The sequence below is a fragment of the Ambystoma mexicanum genome, chromosome 2q (genome assembly GCF_040938575.1).
Source record: "Ambystoma mexicanum isolate Mex_15411 chromosome 2q, UKY_AmexF1_1, whole genome shotgun sequence".
Classification (NCBI taxonomy): domain Eukaryota; kingdom Metazoa; phylum Chordata; class Amphibia; order Caudata; family Ambystomatidae; genus Ambystoma; species Ambystoma mexicanum.
In genome coordinates this window covers 1,255,351,871-1,255,372,272 of record NC_090924.1, presented here as the reverse complement: position 1 = coordinate 1,255,372,272, position 20,402 = coordinate 1,255,351,871, and the positions used below count along the sequence as shown (strand labels likewise).

Here is a 20,402-nt window from a genome sequence, read left to right as displayed (position 1 = left end):
CGAATCCGTTCTTAAAAGTAGATTACAAGGAGGACTATTCAATACATTGGCTGGTATTACGATTTCATTCTTATTTAAGGGAATTTCAACCCGTGAGATATTGTAGCCCAATCGCAGGAAGTCAGCCTCAAAGTCTAGTACATAATTGAAGGCAGCATCTGCTGAGAAAGAGATGTTTGTTATAAATTGGTTCTTCAGTACCGGCTGATCTACTATTCGTTTGTCATTGGAAGTAATGACTCTCAGCGGTATAATAGACTTAAATATGCATAACACAGCTGTTCTATTTAGTGGTGTTGTCGGGGGGAAATTCTGCCGGGGTCGGCTGGGCCGTCCGCAGACCTCCGGGCAGGGAGGCCCAAACTCCTCCCGTATATCCCAGATGAGATAGAGTATGAGACACACGCAAGAAGCAAGGTGACTCTGCTGTTTATTAGGTAAAAACGGCAGGGATGGGTCAAGGAGCGTACGCGTCCGTCCTGACACACACACAATCGTAGGGCTCGCAGGCCCTTTTTACCTTATTATGACGCGCTACTTGCGTCACCTTGGAAAGTTAGCAAAAAACCTATCGCCACTCTTAATTGGTTGCTTGAGTGGTAGGGTTAGTATATCACACGTATAGAGAACAATGTTAGTGGACAAGGGTTAGTCAGGTGATATATCTGGGTTGTCCCTACAATTAGATACATGAGAATTGTTACATGAAGACCCCTGATGATTGGTTAAAGTTAATGGCGTCAGTGATAGGAGCCCCATGTTCTGATTGGTGCGCCCACGAGCTTCCCAGCCTTGGACCATCGCTGTTCCCAGGTCTCGGTGTACCTGTTATTTGCAACAATGTTTCACTATGGGTACGTGCAGACAATGTGAGGACTTATTCATAGCTGGAAGGCCGACTAATCCCACTGTCGCAGATGTCCATTGAGCCTTTTAATTGTATCTGCCTATGTCTTGTAACGAGGGATCCAGACGCTTTCTTCCTCTTGGGCTTGGCATCCTGTCAGGTTCGGCTTGGTCACGTGAGGTGGGACCGTGTTTGAGGCAGAATTCTGCACAATTAATATTGTTTTTCCACTGTGTGCCTGGTTTAATTTGCAGGTGTGACTTTAACGTTGGTGTGCGGCGTGCAAGGTTGTAACATCGTGCCCTTGATGGTTTGCTCTCGGAATGTGGGTTGGCAACATTGCGACCTTGGCTGGTTGCTTCGCCGGGCTCATTCTGCAGGATCAGCAACCTGACTCTTGTTCTTTTAACGTCCATGGAAGCTCTTGCTTGCGGCCTACTTAGGCCTGGTGTATAAGTGGAGCCGTTTGGTGCACAGGCGCTTTAGGTTACAGTACCATATTGTCTTATGACCAGTATCGTGTCTTCATTATATTTCTCATAGTGGCAACTGGTTTTGGGAGAAGCGTAAGCAAGCTCTTTTAGATGAGTTCATGATGCGTCTTGCGTTTCTGCATTTTGAAAGCCTATGTGGAAAATAATAAAGATGCACGTCCGTGAGTATGTCTGTCACCTACGTCATAGCACTGAATATATTCTTCGTGTAGATTGGTGCGGGAGTGTCCAGTGTGTATATTTGTACAGGTGTGCTGACCGTTGGCTAGGTCGTCGTGGCATCTCTAACGACATGTAGGTTTTAGTCTAGTTGATCCGGGCCGCAGGTGTCGGCATGGCTAGTGCGGGCTGCTGGGCAGGCAGATGGACACATCCGTATGTTCCTGTACCAGGGTATTTGGTCGTCTGGTAGATGGGCAAACTCTTCTCGTGGCGGGTGTCTGGGTCGTGACCCTTTAGGCCAAGCGCGAGAGGTGAAGGACGGGAGCCTGGTCTTCCATTCTCCCACTTCAGTGTCATTGAGGAGTCTTGATATAGTTGCACTAATTGAAGAGCTGGAATCTTCATATTACTTGCAGAAGCAAAAATTACTTTAGGATCGATGCCTGCATGTGTGTCAGTATTAGATGCCTGAGTACTCTGTGGGTTAGCCCACACTACAGGTAAGGTTGATTGTTTATCAGAATTCTTTTGTTTTTAGTTTCGGGGTTGGGTAGTTTCGGTTTTGATGTTTTACCCTGCTGAGGTTTATTGGGTTTCAGACTTGCAGTGTTATTTGGACTGCTTTCTACTATGATTACTTCTACCTCTTCAGTAATGGATCCCGAGACTAATGGTACGGTGTTCACCGCTACCACATTGTCTAGGCGAGCCACTTCAGAGGAACCTTCGTTGGCGCTACATACAGCTTTTTGGGCAGGCAATACTTTCCTACCTCTATGTTGTCCATGAGAGCGTCTGCAACCATACATAAAAGCATGGTGTACAGGTGCCAATCTCGGAACATTGGTTTTAGATTTCTTCATTCTTTTTTCCTTTGGTCTAGTATCTGTGATAGGAGAAGCTTTACGTGGGGGTGTTTGAGACGTCAACCTATTATTAGTATGACAACAGCCACGCATATTCTTGTGAATTATCAGGGACTGAATATTAATCTTCTTTTCTAGTGTTTCACACTTGCTAATTAATAGGGTCAACAGGTTTTCAAGCGCATAGAACATGTCATCAGAATTCATACTTATATCTTTGGGATTCTCACCCAAATTAGGCAATTCTTCAGCAAAAGGGAAATGAAAAACACTCTGTGTCTTAATATCTATAGAATGACGAGGGAAAAAGGAGATCACAGGAGGCGGACATGCATCCATTACTGGCAATGCGATAGGTTTTTGGGAGTTCTCAGAGTTAGCTTCACTTTGATGGGCACAGGGTTTACTAGGAGGAGTGAAATACATGGGTGTAGCAACAGCCTCCAAAAGAGATTGCTCAGGGTCAAGGCCCATGTATTCCACCTCAGGATCATACAAAGAGGACTCAGGAAGATCAATAGATGGGCATACCCCTGTGACTGAGACTGGTAGTGCATGGACTAAGGCTATATGGCCATTATTGTTCTCTAGCTCATTGTTGTTATTAATTCTACTTTTAGGTGAAAAGATAGGGGCGGTGGGATTAAGTCTTCCTATTGCTTTGTCGCCAGAATCATCACATGGGAAGTGTTCGATTGCAGTGTTTACTGTGTGGGTCACATTGTTGTTAGGTGGTGGTGCAACATAGGTACGAGCGCCTAACACATCACTTAACAATTTTGAGCTTACACAGCCCAAATTGGTTGTGAGATCATTCACTAAATCAACTTTAACAGACTCTATAACAGAGTTGAACGGCCCACTTAGTGATGTTTTACTGTAGTATTTCGTTATTTGCTTACACTTTGGTAACCCTATATTTGGGTTAGAAATGACCTTTGGGATACATATCCGTCTGTTCCGAAGATTTTTGTGCATTGCAAGTTCACTCGCGTACTCATCATTATTACAAGTTGCTAGTTTGCTGACCATGGTATGATGTGTAGGTCAGAACTGTCTTAGATAGATAGTGGTGTTAAAAGTACAATAATAATACAGCTTAAGAATAGAGTGGTAATGGGAAGTGATGTGTAAACAACTCCCTAAAATATTTCCTCTACGTGCATCCTCTATGAGGTCACAGATAAGTGAGCTTCGTGCTCTGGGACCAGCGTTATCGCCTATATGCTGCAAACCCCGTTATACTAGGCAACTTAATCAACTGTGTTGACTACATGTAATTGTAATAGCGTATAATTAAAATATTTAAAATATTTGAGATATTTGATAGATATATATGTTGTGCGTACTCAATGGTATCGAGCACAACCACTAACTCACAATTCCATAAACAAGTACATACACATACACATTGCGTTAGCACGCTATGTCAATATTGCATATTTGGTATTTCACAGGTAGACTACAAGTCAAAGATAAAAAACAAAGGCGCTACCTTAGCATAGCATATCTAAAAGAATCATTGCTAAAAGGTTCGTAATAAAAAGAAGCGCATATTCCCAATGAAATGCTATGTTGTAAGTGGCATGAGACTACAAGCAACAAACAACTAACAACATCAGATAACAGCAACAATCTACAAGCTACAACATGCTTCTACATGTTACCACGAGCAACAGAACATAAAGTTTAAACTTTAAGTCTTACGGCTCGGCTCGCTCAATGACTCATTGAGTTAGGTTAATAGAAAATGGGTAATTAAAAATTCAGTAAATCAGCGCCGAACGCTGAACGCACCACGCGATCAGCACTTACAAAATGCACTTCCTTGAATGCGCGCGCATGAATGGGCATGTCCTGTGCATATATCGGTGCTGCTGGGAAGGCAGAGGGAGGGGCCAATAGCATTAAAGGGCCTGCAGAATCAAGAAATAACACGTGTTAGGACCCACTCGTGTTAGGACCCGCAGCGTGACTCCCCACCAAGGTCCCTCTAGTCCACAGTTCCTTTTAATTGTATGAAGTCCGTACCAGGTCCAAAGGCAGGCAGAGGCAGGCAACACGGCTCCAGTCGTGGCTCCAGTCGCGATCAGCACTTACAAAATGCACTTCCTTGAATGTGCACCCAGTTTAATCTATGGCTACTTACAGCATGGATTATGGAGACTAACAAGAGCACAGCCTTAGATCTTATATAATGGACATGCGCATTGAAATGCAAATCTAAGAATAACAATATTGAGAGCACATTTTGTCAAACATAAACCACATGTAGTTAAACGTACCATTTAGCGCACTACTCTTTACGAGGAAACTAACCAGAACGCAACATTGCACCTCACAAAATGGAGGAGCAATGCAGCGTTTGCATTACTATCATAATATAACAGGCACAAAGACACGTAATTTTTTTAGCATAACAATATTGAGTGCAATCTCTTGAAGTTTAATAATTAGGATCCTAAAGAGAATTTTATATCTCTCTCTTGGGAATTATATAGATATGGATGGGATTTGACCCAATATACTATTCCTGAATGAGAAGTCAATGACCCCCGGTGCGGGTAAGTTTTTGACAAGAATTAGCCGTGGTTTCTAATTGTACATTATTTGGATAGGACAACCGAGACTAATGCATTCATTTTCTTTTGTCTCTTGTTTTGTTTGTATGTCTCTCCACTTTACCTCTCCCCGCATAACTAATATTATTATCTTTTTTGTGTGTTTTCTTTTTGCAACTGAACAATGAACTTTTGTGATCTGGCAATTACACAATCATATTGTTGTACTTATACCATGATATTGAAAATGTGTTTACTGTTTTTCTTTTACATCTTTGCCTTGAATGTGTATGATGTAATACATTTGTGTTATGTATTTAATCTTGCACCAGTTTTGATTACACCAGCCCTAATTTGAAAAAGGTTGTTAGGGGCCGAAACACGTGTAATTAGAGGGCACTTATCTCATCATAGTTGAAATTAAAATTCATGTTGCAATCAAGGCGCTTTTGTCCTGGATCTTTTTGCATGCCTTGGTATACTAGTTTTACTATATAGATACGTGGATTGCCATGGTCTTCTAGGAGTTCAGTGCATCTGAGTGGGCAATAGTGCAATGTCATATATAGATGATACATGGATCTCTATGGTTTTCTACGAGTTCAGTGCATTTTAGTGGGCAATAGCCCAATGGCATATATAGATATGTGGATCGCTATGTTTTTCTAGGTGTTCAGTGCATCTGAGTGGGCAATAGCGCAATTGCATATATAGATACGTGCATCGCTATGGTCTTCTAGGAGTTCAGTGCATCTGAGTGGGCAAGAGCGCAATTGCATAAATAGATATGTTCATCGCTATGTTCTTCTGGGAGTTCAGTGCATCTGAGTGGGCAATAGCGCAATGACGTATATAGATACGTGCATCGCTATGGTCTTCTAGGAGTTCAGTGCATCTGAGTGGGCAATAGCGCAATGGCATACATAGATACGTGGATCGCTATGGTTTTTTAGGATTTCAGTGCATCTTACTGGGCAATAGCACAATGGCATGTATATTTGGTATTGTTTGTATTTCTATTGCTTTTCTATAGCGCTTGACACCTAAGCGCTGGATACGTGGATCACGATGGTCTTTTAGGAGTTCAGTGCATCTGAGTGGGCAATAGCACAATGAAATATATAGATACTTGGATCACTATGGTTTTCTAGGAGTTCAGCACATCTGAGTGGGCAATAGCCTAATGGCATATATAGAAACGTGGATCGCTATGGTTTTTTAGGAGTTAGCGCATCTGAGTGGGCAATAGCCCAATGGCCTATGTATTTGGTATTGTTTGTATTTTTATTTGTTTTCTATACCGCTTGACACCTAAGCGCTGGATACTTGGATCGCGATGGTCTTCTAGGAGTTCAGTGCATCTGAGTGGGCAATAGCGCAATGGCATATATAGATACAGGCATCGCTATGGTTTTCTAGGAGTTCAGTGCATTTTAGTGGACAATAGCCCAATGGCATATATAGATATGTGGATCGCTATGTTTTTCTAGGTGTTCAGTGCATCTGAGTGGGCAATAGCGCAATTGCATATATAGATACGTGCATCGCTATGGTCTTCTAGGAGTTCAGTGCATCTGAGTGGGCAAGAGCGCAATTGCATAAATAGATATGTTCATCGCTATGGTCTTCTGGGAGTTCAGTGCATCTGAGTGGGCAATAGCGCAATGACGTATATAGATACGTGCATCGCTATGGTCTTCTAGGAGTTCAGTGCATCTGAGTGGGCAATAGCGCAATGGCATACATAGATACGTGGATCGCTATGGTTTTTTAGGATTTCAGTGCATCTTACTGGGCAATAGCACAATGGCATGTATATTTGGTATTGTTTGTATTTCTATTGCTTTTCTATAGCGCTTGACACCTAAGCGCTGGATACGTGGATCACGATGGTCTTTTAGGAGTTCAGTGCATCTGAGTGGGCAATAGCACAATGAAATATATAGATACTTGGATCACTATGGTTTTCTAGGAGTTCAGCACATCTGAGTGGGCAATAGCCTAATGGCATATATAGAAACGTGGATCGCTATGGTTTTTTAGGAGTTAGCGCATCTGAGTGGGCAATAGCCCAATGGCCTATGTATTTGGTATTGTTTGTATTTCTATTGCTTTTCTATAACACTTGACACCTAAGCGCTAGATACGTGGATCGCAATGGTCTCCTAGAAGTTCAGTGCATTTTAGTGGGCAATAGCGCAATGGCATATATAAATACTTGGATCGCTATGGTTTTCTAGGAGTTCAACGCATCTGAGTGGGCAATAGCCCAATGGCAAATATATTTGGTATTGTTTGTATTTTTATTGCTTTTCTATAACACTTGACACCTAAGTGCTGGATATGTGGATCGCGATGGTCTTCTAGGAGTTCAGTGCATCTGAGTGGGCAATAACGCAATGGCATATATAGATACGTGCATCGCTATGGTTTTCTAGGAGTTCAGCGCATCTGAGTGGGCAATAGCCCAATGGCATATATATTTGGTATTGTTTGTATTTTTATTGCTTTTCTATACCGCTTGACACCTAAGCGCTGGATACGTGGATCGCGATGGTCTTCTAGGAGTTCAGTGCCTCTGAGTGGGCAATAGCGCAATGGCATATATAGATACGTGCATCGCTATGGTTTTCTAGGAGTTCAGTGCATTTTAGTGGACAATAACGCAATGGCCTATATAGATACGTAGATCGCTATGGTTTTCTAGGAGGTCAGCGCATCTGAGTGGGCAATAGCGCAATGGCATATATAGATATGTGCATCGCTATGGTCTTCTAGGAGTTCAGTGCATCTGAGTGGGCAATAGCGCAATGGCATACATAGATACGTGGATCGCTATGGTTTTTTAGGATTTCAGTGCATCTTACTGGGCAATAGCACAATGGCATGTATATTTGGTATTGTTTGTATTTCTATTGCTTTTCTATAGCGCTTGACACCTAAGCGCTGGATACGTGGATCACGATGGTCTTTTAGGAGTTCAGTGCATCTGAGTGGGCAATAGCACAATGAAATATATAGATACTAGGATCACTATGGTTTTCTAGGAGTTCAGCACATCTGAGTGGGCAATAGCCTAATGGCATATATAGAAACGTGGATCGCTATGGTTTTTTAGGAGTTAGCGCATCTGAGTGGGCAATAGCCCAATGGCCTATGTATTTGGTATTGTTTGTATTTTTATTTGTTTTCTATACCGCTTGACACCTAAGCGCTGGATACGTGGATCGCGATGGTCTTCTAGGAGTTCAGTGCATCTGAGTGGGCAATAGCGCAATGGCATATATAGATACAGGCATCGCTATGGTTTTCTAGGAGTTCAGTGCATTTTAGTGGACAATAACGCAAAGGCCTATATAGATACGTAGTTCACTATGGTTTTCTAGGAGGTCAGAGCATCTGAGTGGGCAATAGCGCAATGGCATATATATTTGGTATTTTGTATTTTTATTGCTCTTCTATAGCGCTTGACACCTAAGCGCTAGATACGTGGATCGCAATGGTCTCCTAGAAGTTCAGTGCATTTTAGTGGGCAATAGCGCAATGGCATATATAAATACTTGGATCGCTATGGTTTTCTAGGAGTTCAACGCATCTGAGTGGGCAATAGCCCAATGGCAAATATATTTGGTATTGTTTGTATTTTTATTGCTTTTCTATAACACTTGACACCTAAGTGCTGGATACGTGCATCGCTATGGTTTTCTAGGAGTTCAGCGCATCTGAGTGGGCAATAGCCCAATGGCATATATATTTGGTATTGTTTGTATTTTTATTGCTTTTCTATACCGCTTGACACCTAAGCGCTGGATACGTGGATCGCGATGGTCTTCTAGGAGTTCAGTGCCTCTGAGTGGGCAATAGCGCAATGGCATATATAGATACGTGCATCGCTATGGTTTTCTAGGAGTTCAGTGCATTTTAGTGGACAATAACGCAATGGCCTATATAGATACGTAGATCGCTATGGTTTTCTAGGAGGTCAGCGCATCTGAGTGGGCAATAGCGCAATGGCATATATAGATACGTGCATCGCTATGGTTTTCTGGGAGTTCAGTGCATCTGAGTGGGCAATAGCCCAATGGCATATATATTTGGTATTGTTTGTATTTTTATTGCTCTTCTATAGCGCTTGACGCCTAAGCACTGGATACGTGGATCGCAATGGTCTCCTAGAAGTTCAGTGCATCTGAGTGGGCAATAGCGCAATGGCATATATAGATACTTGGATCACTATGGTTTTCTAGGAGTTCAGCACATCTGAGTGGGCAATAGCCTAATGGCATATATAGAAACGTGGATCGCTATGGTTTTCTAGGAGTTCAGCGCATCTGAGTGGGCAATAGCCCAATGGCAAATATATTTGGTATTGTTTGTATTTTTATTGCTTTTCTATACCGCTTGACACCTAAGCGCTGGATATGTGGATCGCGATGGTCTTCTAGGAGTTCAGTGCATCTGAGTGGGCAATAGCGCAATAGCATATATAGATACGTGCATCGCTATGGTTTTCTAGGACTTCAGTGCATTTTAGTGGACAATAACACAATGGCCTATATAGATACGTAGATCGCTATGGTTTTCTAGGAGGTCAGCACATCTGAGCGGGCAATAGCGCAATGGCATATATAGATACGTGCATCGCTATGGTTTTCTAGGAGTTCAGTGCATCTGAGTGGGCAATAGCCCAATGGCATATATAGATACGTGCATCGCTATGGTTTTCTAGGAGTTCAGTGCATCTGAGTGGGCAATAGCCCAATGGCATATATATTTGGTATTGTTTGTATTTTTATTGCTCTTCTATAACGCTTGACACCTAAGCGCTGGATACGTGGATCGCAATGGTCTTCTAGAAGTCCAGTGCATCTGAGTGGGCAATAGCGCAATGGCATATATAGATACTTGGATCGCTATGGTTTTCTAGGAGTTCAACGCATCTGAGTGGGCAATACCCCAATGGCAAATATATTTGGTATTGTTTGTATTTTTATTGCTTTTCTATAGCACTTGACACCTAAGTGCTGGATACATGGATCGCAATGGTCTTCTAGGAGTTCAGTGCATCTGAGTGGGCAATAACGCAATGGCATATATAGATACGTGCATCGCTATAGTTTTCTAGGAGTTCAGTGCACCTGAGTGGGCAATAGCCCAATAGCATTTATAGATACGTGGATCACTATGGTTTTCCAGGAGGTCAGCGCATCTGAGTGAGCAATAGCGCAATGGCCTATATAGATACGTGGATCGCTATGATTTTCTACGAGATCAGCTCATCTGAGTGGGCAATAGCGGAAAGGCATATAAAGATACGTGCATCGCTATGGTTTTCTAGGAGTTCAGCGCATCTGAGTGGGCAATAGCCCAATGGCCTATATAGATACATGCATCGCTATGGTTTTCTAGGAGGTCAGCACATCTGAGTGGGCAATAGCGCAATAGCATATATAGATACGTGCATCGCTATGGTTTTCTAGAAGGTGAGCGTATCTGAGTGGGCAATAGCGCAATGGCCTATATAGAAACGTGGACCGCTATGGTTTTCTAGGAGGTCAGTGCATCTGAGTGGGCAATAGCGCAATGGCCTATATAGATAGATAGATCGCTATGGTTTTCTAGGAGGTCAGCACATCTGAGTGGGCAATAGCACAAGTGCACGTAGATTCGATTCTTGCTATTGTCGTGTATGGGCAAAGCCAAATCACTCGACGTTTGACAAGCCAATGGATCGGCATGTTCCTGTCTGAATGCACTGCTCTCTGACAGTCCCGAATGGAATGGCCAGGCAAAACGATGATGTTTCAGATTGGCTCATAACACTTCTTTATTTTTATTTTTTATTTTTTTTAACTCACTGGGAAATCTCGAGTAGATCTTTCCATAACCTCTCTACAACTTCCAAAACCAGAACTGAGATTCTGTAATGCAAAATGTGTAGAACGCACCTGGACAATTCACCAACAACAACGTATTCAATGTAATGTAACAGCCTGAAACTCAAGGGAAATGTTTTGATCACTAACCACATACATGCTTTTTTAACATCAGTTTCACAGCAACCGAAAATGTAAAGAAAACACTGAAAATATACATTAATATTTCATCAGAAACCTAATATGTGCAAAAATCCATCAAAATCAAATATCATTTTAAATGCATATCAAAGGGCCCTGGCAAGTTACATTTATTTAGCACCTGAGGGGATCTCAACAATTTCATTCTAGAGGCGACAGATTACATAAAACTGCACGACATAATTCATTTAGATTACTCAAAAATGAATTCAAGTTCACTGCGTGGCAGAATGCATTAGCGGTGGCTCTGCGGGTGGTGGCAACAGAACGTGCTCTTCTCATCAGATTTCCAGGCTGTTGCCCACTAGTAAAGACAGCAGATAGAGGCAGACGTCTTAAAACTGCTGTGGGTGTTGGATTACAGATGTGACTTGTCTGATCCTGGACTATATGTGACCATATATTAATATGCTTTTATACTGTGCGAAATCGGTAGCATGTCTTTACCACGCTGCTCGTGCAAAACAGGTCTTTACCACGCCACTCTTGCTGCACGGCAAAGCATGACGTGTCAGGGGGAGGTGTGTGTCAGGGCGAGATCAAGAGAGGGCAGTTAAGGGTTTAGGGGGGAATTTAGGGGTGGAGCGTGGGATGCCAGACATCTCATGCCGAGCAAGAGGCAGCAGCGCCGCAACTGAGGATCAAGGTAAGAGTGGGGGTGAGGAGGTGTATCTTGGGACAGTGCTGTCATGGGGGATAGAGCCCCCTTCTTGGGTGTTTGAGACAGGGTGAAGGAGGGTGAAGGCGGACTCCGCGTTGAGGAAAACAGTCAGGGAGGGAATAGGCTGCCGCGTGAGACCATCAACATATTTACTGTGCAGGAGAGACCGGTGCAAAGACATGGAACTGGCAAATCACAATTGTAGAAGTTTCAGTGGCCTGGGTATAATTTAAATATATAATATGAACACTAGAAGCTCAGACTCCATGCTGTGTTTGTCCATCAAATTATACCCAAACAACTGTGTTGCCCCAAATACCTGTAAACTGTCTATCCCCACCTGCCTCATATCTCCAAAGCAAAAGAATTCCAGAGCCGGCAATTCCTTCCCAAAAAACCTACATTCTGCCAGAACCTGTGCCCAGACAACTGGCACTTGCCCATCAGGAGATCTCCACACAGATCACACAGTCTTCAGCCAGTCATGGCTGGGCTCATTCCCCACATGTACTTCTTCACCATACATGTCACCATCTCTGCATCCGGCCCTATGTCATTTGAGGTGGGGGTGAAGTCTGCCGAAGATGCGCACCACCGCAAACGGCGTACTTCCAGGCCATACCCTGTGACTCATGAATCCATGCTTAGACGAGTTACCACAGCGAACAGCGTACTTCCAGGCCATACCCTGTGACTCATGAATCCATGCTTAGACGAGTTACCACAGCGAACAGCGTACTTCCAGGCCATACCCTGTGACTCATGAATCCATGCTTAGACGAGTTACCACAGCGAACGGCGTACTTCCAGGCCATACTCTGTGACTCATGAATCCATGCCTAGACGAGTTACCACAGCGAACGGCGTACTTACAGGCCATACCCTGTGACTCATGAATCCATGCTTAGACGAGTTACCACAGCGAACAGGGTACTTCCAGGCCATACCCTGTTACTCATGAATCCATGCTTAGACGAGTTACCACAGCGAACAGCGTACTTCCAGGCCATACCCTGTGACTCATGAATCCATGCTTAGACGAGTTACCACAGCGAACAGCGTACTTTCAGGCCATACCCTGTGACTCATGAATCCATGCCTAGACGAGTTACCACAGCGAACGGCGTACTTCCAGGCCATACCCTGTGACTCATGAATCCATGCTTAGATGAGGTACCACAGCGAACAGCGTACTTCCAGGCCATACCCTGTGACTCATGAATCCATGCTTAGACGAGTTACCACAGCGAACAGCGTACTTCCAGGCCATACCCTGTGACTCATGAATCCATGCTTAGACGAGTTACCACCTTGAACAGCGTACTTCCAGGCCATACCCTGTGACTCATGAATCCATGCTTAGACGAGTTACCACAGCGAACAGCGTACTTCCAGGCCATACCCTGTGACTCATGAATCCATGCTTAGATGAGTTACCACAGCGAACGGCGTACTTCCAGGCCATACCCTGTGACTCATGAATCCATGCTTAGACGAGTTACCACCTTGAATAGCGTACTTCCAGGCCATACCCTGTGACTCATGAATCCATGCTTAGACGAGTTACCACCTTGAACAGCGTACTTCCAGGCCACACCCTGTGACTCTTGAATTCATGCTTAGACGAGTTACCACCATGAACAGCGTACTTCCAGGCCACACCCTGTGACTCATGAATCCATGCTTAGACGAGTTACCACCTTGAACAGCGTACTTCCAGGCCACACCCTGTGACTCATGAATCCATGCTTAGACGAGTTACCACCTTGAACAGCGTACTTCCAGGCCACACCCTGTGACTCTTGAATTCATGCTTAGACGAGTTACCACCATGAACAGTGTACTTCCAGGCCACACCCTGTGACTCATCAATCCATGCTTAGACGAGTTACCACCTTGAACAGCATGCTTCCATGCCACATCCTGTGACTCATGAATTCATGCTTAGACGAGTTACCATCTTGAACAGCGTACTTCCAGGCCACTCCCTGTGACTCATGAATTTGTGCTTAGACGAGTTACCACCTTGACCAGCTTACTTCCAGGCCACACCCTGTGACTCATGAATTCATGCTTAGACGAGTTACCACCTTGAACCCCGTACTTTCAGGCCACACCATGTGACTCATGAATTCATGCGCCCTGTGACTCATGAATTCATGCTTAGACGAGTTACCACCTTGAACAGCATACTTCCAGGCCACACTCTGTGACTTCCATGGCACACCCTGTGACTCATGGATTTATGCTTGGACGAGTTAATTGTAGCCATACAGAATGCCCACTACTTCTGCCCTCATTCACCAAAACTGCACATGCCCGGGCATCCACATCCATGCTCAGAACACCTTGCCAGAACCTGCTTGCTACTCTCTAACTCCCAATGAAAAACATTCTGCTTCATCCTTCCCTCAACTCTCTTGCGTCCCCCTCCCTGATTGAAATCTACCCCTCTGGCCACTCCCTCATCAACATGACTATCCTGAATGTTCTCATCCCATATTCTTTTATTTCACTTTGGACATCCACTCAACACAATTGCCTGGTATTCGGATCATGCCTAAAACGTGCCCTCTAACCTCCCATCCTACCCCTCAGAGAAATATATAGCTAATTCAGCAACGTCCCAGATCCATGTTACACCTTATGACCCCTCATCCCCTATTTTCCTAGTCCTTAACCTGAGATCACCCCAACATTTTGTAAATAAGGGCATGCGATCGGAGCAATCCACTCCTCGCTTCCCTTCCCAGAAACCCTGCTCCATTATCATACGTCCTACCATACTCCTCTATCAACCGTGTTATTACTGTCAACCGTCATTCCCACCTTACCTTCTCATGTCGTCCAGGTTCCTCAATCGGCAATGCTCCCTGCGTCTCCTCCATTGACCTTTCCCCTCAGATACATAGCAGTATCTTCTCTCCCCTTATTTCGCTCGCATTTTAGCACCCCCAACTTGAATCTACTGCTTGCAGTCTAAGAACATATTGTTTAAATGTTTGCCCTAACCCTATGCTCATGCCCTGGTGCAAACATGCATTGAAATAATATGTTTTTCGCAATAGAGGGATTTTTTTAACTTTTTGCTAATTGCACTTGCACCTATGCAAAGTTTCTAAGATATGGCCGCAAATGACCTTTACTTTCATCAGCAAATGTCCTGTCTCCCTTCTTCCTTCTCTTCTCTAAAACCATTTAGGGCTCTGACTTTGGCTATCTCACCCAGAATCACACCACATTTACGTTTGTATGGCCTCAACGTAGCATTTATGTTCGAAGTTCTCAGCCACAAAATATCCCTGTTTTTATCTGTGCAAAAAGCAATGAGCAGATAGAGATGAAAGAAAAGGGGCATTACTACAAAGTAGCGCAGACAATCACTGCGAATCCGAAAATGTGACATTTTTAAAGCCCCATTACACTGCATACATATATGCGGGGGATGGGTTAAGTTAATAAAAAAGGTGGGGGTATGTGGAGGCTCTGGGGGTCTCTCTGCATATATATGTGGTGAAGTGGGGTAAAAGAAAGCATACATTCTGTAATTTCGGATTCACACTGTCTTTTTGATATCTTCAAATAGATCCATAAAAGAGGTTAAGGATTCTGCGGGCTGCTCGATCTTCCAGAATGCCAAGCTAAGCCGTCCAGACACAGTAGGGTGGGGGGGGGCTATATGTTCTATATCAGGAGTCTGTAATCCGGGGCTCTCCAGATGTTTTGTACTTCATCTCCCATGGTTCCTCAGCAGTGATTATGCTGGCTAAGGCTGGCCTCTGTCCTAGATGAAAGCTGCGGCTCCTGTTTTGGTACCTTGGCAGAACTCAACCTCTGACCGAGCTGCTGGGAGTAGAGGAAGCCATGAGCACATAGCAAAATCTGTCAGCACACAAAGAAGTGAAGAAACAAGGTAAAGGGGAACACTCTGCCATCTACTCAACAGATTTTCAGGGAGCTTTTTTGTCTGCAGCCTTTCATCGTAAAACCAGATTATTACTTGTTTGGCTGGAAATGAAACCCGACACATTATCCTGTACTTGAAGATGAAGGTGTGGTCCTTGTCAGGATAGAGTGCAGGATAATTTTTCTCCAATGAGACAAAATGCTGTTGCTCTACTTTTTGCAAATTGGAAAGTGTATGACATAAGGACAGCAATGAGTTTTATCAAATGCATACGCAGGAGCAGGAACAGAATTGATCAAAGAAAAGCAAATAACAGATTCATTGTAGAAGAACATTATAAAGTGGGATGTGTGCAATATTTTGCGTCAAATCAGTTTAGAGTAGCAATAGACAACAAGTGCCATTATTTGGAGCAGAATGAAGTTACCAATTAACTGAAGTTACCAAAAACAGAAATGGGGGAAAACAACAGCCAGATTAATTACAGAACCAGTGTATACCACACAGCCCTGCATTCATCCAATGGCACATTTTACTGACTCTCAGAGTGATCATTCAATTCGCCTCACCACAATTCTCAAAAAACAAGAAGAGAGCTAAGGGGTCCTATAAACTGGAGTGCTCTTTACTCTTAAGCAATGGAACCCGAGCAGGGGGGGCATTACCGGTCAGGTAATACCCTAGGTCAAAAGTCAGAAGCCTGAGCCTAAGCCTCATGATTGGCTGCGAGGCCACCACAACCCCTTTGCCGGGTACTAATATTATTATCATTATTTGCACTTGTAATGCGCCGGAGCCCACAGGCAATATTCTATTGCCATATCGTGAAGCTACTATTCACAAAACTAGCACATCTAGCACATTCTCCCAAAACCTGCTAAATCCACTAAAACCAGCTTCATCCGTTGTCATAGGTTATCCTTTTTTAACCAATCAAAGGAATCTGCTGATGACATAACCAATTGATTTTTTAGCTAGGACATAGGAGACATATAGAGAATATAGAGCACAAAGTTGATGCATATTCCATAGAAATACTGGACATGTTTTACATAAATCAGCAGTCTTAGGACAGAATCTTGTCACCTCAGGATAAGCCACATACCACTGATCTACTGCATGAGAAGTAAGACACAAGTACCACACAATCTAGGACTTCTAATCAGAGCATTTGCAAAGCTATTCCACAACTGTGAGGCACTGCTATGAAAGTCTTAATAGCCTTTCGCCATGCCAAAAAGACGTATTGTATTCCCTGGCAAGGCCTTTGTCCTACTCACTGTAATGAACTTTGCACTTCTCATACCACAGAAGAGAGGATTCCTCTGGTGGGATAGTGAAAAAAGGAAACGAAAATTAGGCACCCTTTGACGAATCAACGTTACCCAGGCAATTTGAGACCTTGGCTTTGCATTTGAATGTACACATTTTTTGTTCCAAGTGGCAGGGAGATACTTAGCTAGAGTACAGAGCCCATGATGCAGTGCAGGTATTAAGATAGTTCCATCATGAAATGATCAAAGAGTACTCTGAGTTTTTTCCAGAAGGGCTTATTTGCTTGCTGAGTCTAGGCCAACAGTACCCACACGCCACATGATTTAGTCAGGAGTTCCCGAGATTGCTTCCCTAAGAGGTTTCACAGCGGGACCAATCGCATCGCCAGATTTCTCAGTAAGTGAGCCAATTTGGAGCCACACATCGAACACTCTCATGTACCCGTGACCCCTTTGCATAACAAAGGCCCCTTTAAGGGATGAGTAGATCTTTCCTGATAAGAAGTAAGGTGTGACATTTCTCCATCGCACTTGGAAATGTGGGACGTGAACCAATAAAGCTAGAAGCCATGCAATATAGTGCCAAATTGGTCTCCATGATGTTTTGCATGAAAGCAACTGGCATCAAGGCTTCAGGGAACACTTAAAATCTTCACATCGTGATGACTAAAGGGTACAAGGTATAAGCCATGTGCCAGGCATGCCCGTCTCTGCGGAGGGCAAGGGGCTGACAGTGGACTAATTTCTGAATGGGCCACTGTATTACTGCATATTGTCAGACTGTTCTGTCCAGCAGTAAGAGCATGAATCCAGCTTACCATGAAAACACTTCCTTGCCATGGAAGGATCATTGGAAGCCTACATTTTGATAGTCAAACATGGCTTAGTGGAGGACATGGGAACGCAATTCAAAATATGCAGAAGAAAGAATAACATCTAATTAATTTCAATGTGTATTATTTACGCATTGTATGTCTGATGCCTTCTAGGGAAGTGTCTGTCTGGGAGAACTGACCTGCCATTGACTTTCAGGCAGACGTCAATACAAAATAAATTTATTAGTGACAAAGCAACCGAGTACACCTTTGGATAGTTGCATAATGATACAAACAGAACTAACGTTTATCATGGTAAGGAAGATATACCATCCGGTGGTTTGTTTTAATCTACTACAATGCACTATTATCATTTAGTTTTAAATGGTAAACACATGGAAATTAAGCACCACACCAAAGTTATACATATGGTGGATTTGAACAGCAACTAGGCATTCGGGAACTCTGGATAACACAGACATATTTTTAACGCATTCCTTGATAAAGCGCATGTCAGAGAGCGAAACGTGTGTGATCAGATATTACAAATGAAACAAGCATATGAACCCGAGGCAAAATGTCTCTTGTACCAATACAGAGAGTTAGGGTCTCTTTCCCTTTGCGGTGCAATTTTCAAAACTGCATTGACTGTTTACTGGGAAAAAGCAGGGCACTGTTCTACATCCGATCCAGCGTGCATCTAGCCTACCTGGCCCTTCTTTTCTCTTTGCTTATGTTAAGATGGTAACTAATTGTCATTGTTTATTATGTTGTTCAAATTTCCTATTTACAGGCGCCAAATATTGCTTCATCTTAACCCTAGGCAAACATCACACCCAGTTCTGCTTCACCATGGCAGAATAGCCGTCAGAACTGAGAAAAATTGGATTTCATGCAATCCCCCCCTCAATATTATGTACATTTCGTGTAAGCATGACTATTATTTTTGTGCCAGTTGTTATCATTTCATCTCACTGTTATTGTCTGTCTATTGGTATATTTGTGCTTATTTTTATAAGCTTAATTTCTCTCTTGCCCGGAATGTCTGTTCTTGTGATCGTGTGTTGATCCAGTTATCTTTGTGTCTGTCGGTCCCTCTATTTGCATATGTCTCTGTCTGCATAGTAATACGTATCTCTCATCTATCAATGTGTCTCTACCTATCTATTGTTTCGTATCGGTCTGTCTGTCAGTACCTGCTGAGTGCATCTGTCCACTGACACAGGAAAGAAGAACAGACTGTCGAACTGGCAGATGCACAAGGAGGGTCAGGCAGACTAAAAGATTATTGGTTGGTTGGGTGTATGGGTGACCACGTGTACACCCATCCAGCCAATAATCTGTTAGTGCGTCAGTCTGTTCTGCTTTCCTCGTCTGTTCTTCTTTCTTTGTCTATGCTTGTTTGTTCAACCTTTTGTCTATGGGCTTGCTTCATGGAATTATTCCAGCGGTAAATCGGGACATTGCGCACCCAACCGCGCACAAAACGCCGTTTGTCAATTCATGGAATTGACTGCGCTGGGAAAATCAGTACTCTGTGGGGCCTTTCGCACAGGTCTGGAGCGTCCCTGCCTGCAGTAAATCGCATTGCGTGATACACCTCGCAGAGGTGAGGCGTGGCCTGCGCATAGACCAAAGTAGGGGGTGGAACATGCAAAATGAGGAAGAACAAGGACAATTGTGGGCTTTCCGAGGGACGTGTGGTAGTGATTATGTTACTTTAATAGTCATGTTATGTGTTCCCGCCTACCAATTGAGATGTTGCTTTCTGCCTCCCGATCTATCATTGCGCTTGCCTGCGCTTGCCTGTCAATCTATATTTCGCTGTCTCGCTCAGTCTACCATTGCATTTATTTAGTTTTATGATCGTAAGTTAAGTGTCCTCAGTTGGGCATGCCAAACAGCAAAATCAAAATATCACACTTTCTACACACATAGCAAATGTGATGGTTGTAATTGTCTTCCATGCGTTTTGCAAAGATGAAGCGGCGTCCCACGGAGAGCAGATCTACACGATGTGTCAAATCGGCACAGTCCATTAATTTAACCACATTCAGACAAATTAATGGATATTAGCAATACAGTGCATGTCTAATTATGGATGCAGTTTAAAATAATAATTATTACAATAACGGCTTTGTCAGCGGTAACAACAAAGCATAGGCCAAGGCTCTGGAAGCAATTAATGAGAATGAACTGGAAGGGAATGCAGGGGAGAAAGATCTCATTAGGGCTGGATGCGAGGCGCTGTGCTCTGATGTGGCTGCTGACTGCAGCTGTGTAATGGCATTAAGGGAAGCATGATGGCATTGATCCCAGATTGACTGTCAGATTCCGCTGGCTTCCGCTTGCCATTGCAGCGGCAATGCTTCCTCTTACGCTGCTGCGGCGGCGGCAATCATTTGCCATAGAGTCCTCCTCTGAGTTATCAATCACTAGATCCGTCACTCTACACTTGAATCAATCAGGGCAAGTCAGACATGATTGCAAAATATAACATCATTGACAGCATTATGAATTATGGAGACAGACGCAGCCATCACGTGGCTCTGCGTTAACGCCTGGACACGTCTCTAGACGTCCTAACTCTTCTTGCTCCACCCGTGATCTTTTATTGAATGCATTGCATCGTTTTTCATTTATTGCCCACATTTATGAGAAACTTGTCACTGCTTAAACATAATAGTTATTATGCATTCGTCTCAAATATAACCTATTTTGTGTGGTCAGAAATTGAG

General features: G+C 43.5%; 1 protein-coding gene across 1 annotated transcript in view; it reads left to right on the top strand.

Annotated features, from left to right (window-relative positions):
* The window catches only part of NXPH1 (neurexophilin 1), a 715,264-nt gene that overhangs the window by 154,080 nt on the left and 540,782 nt on the right, over window positions 1–20,402 (top strand). The window lies entirely within an intron of this gene.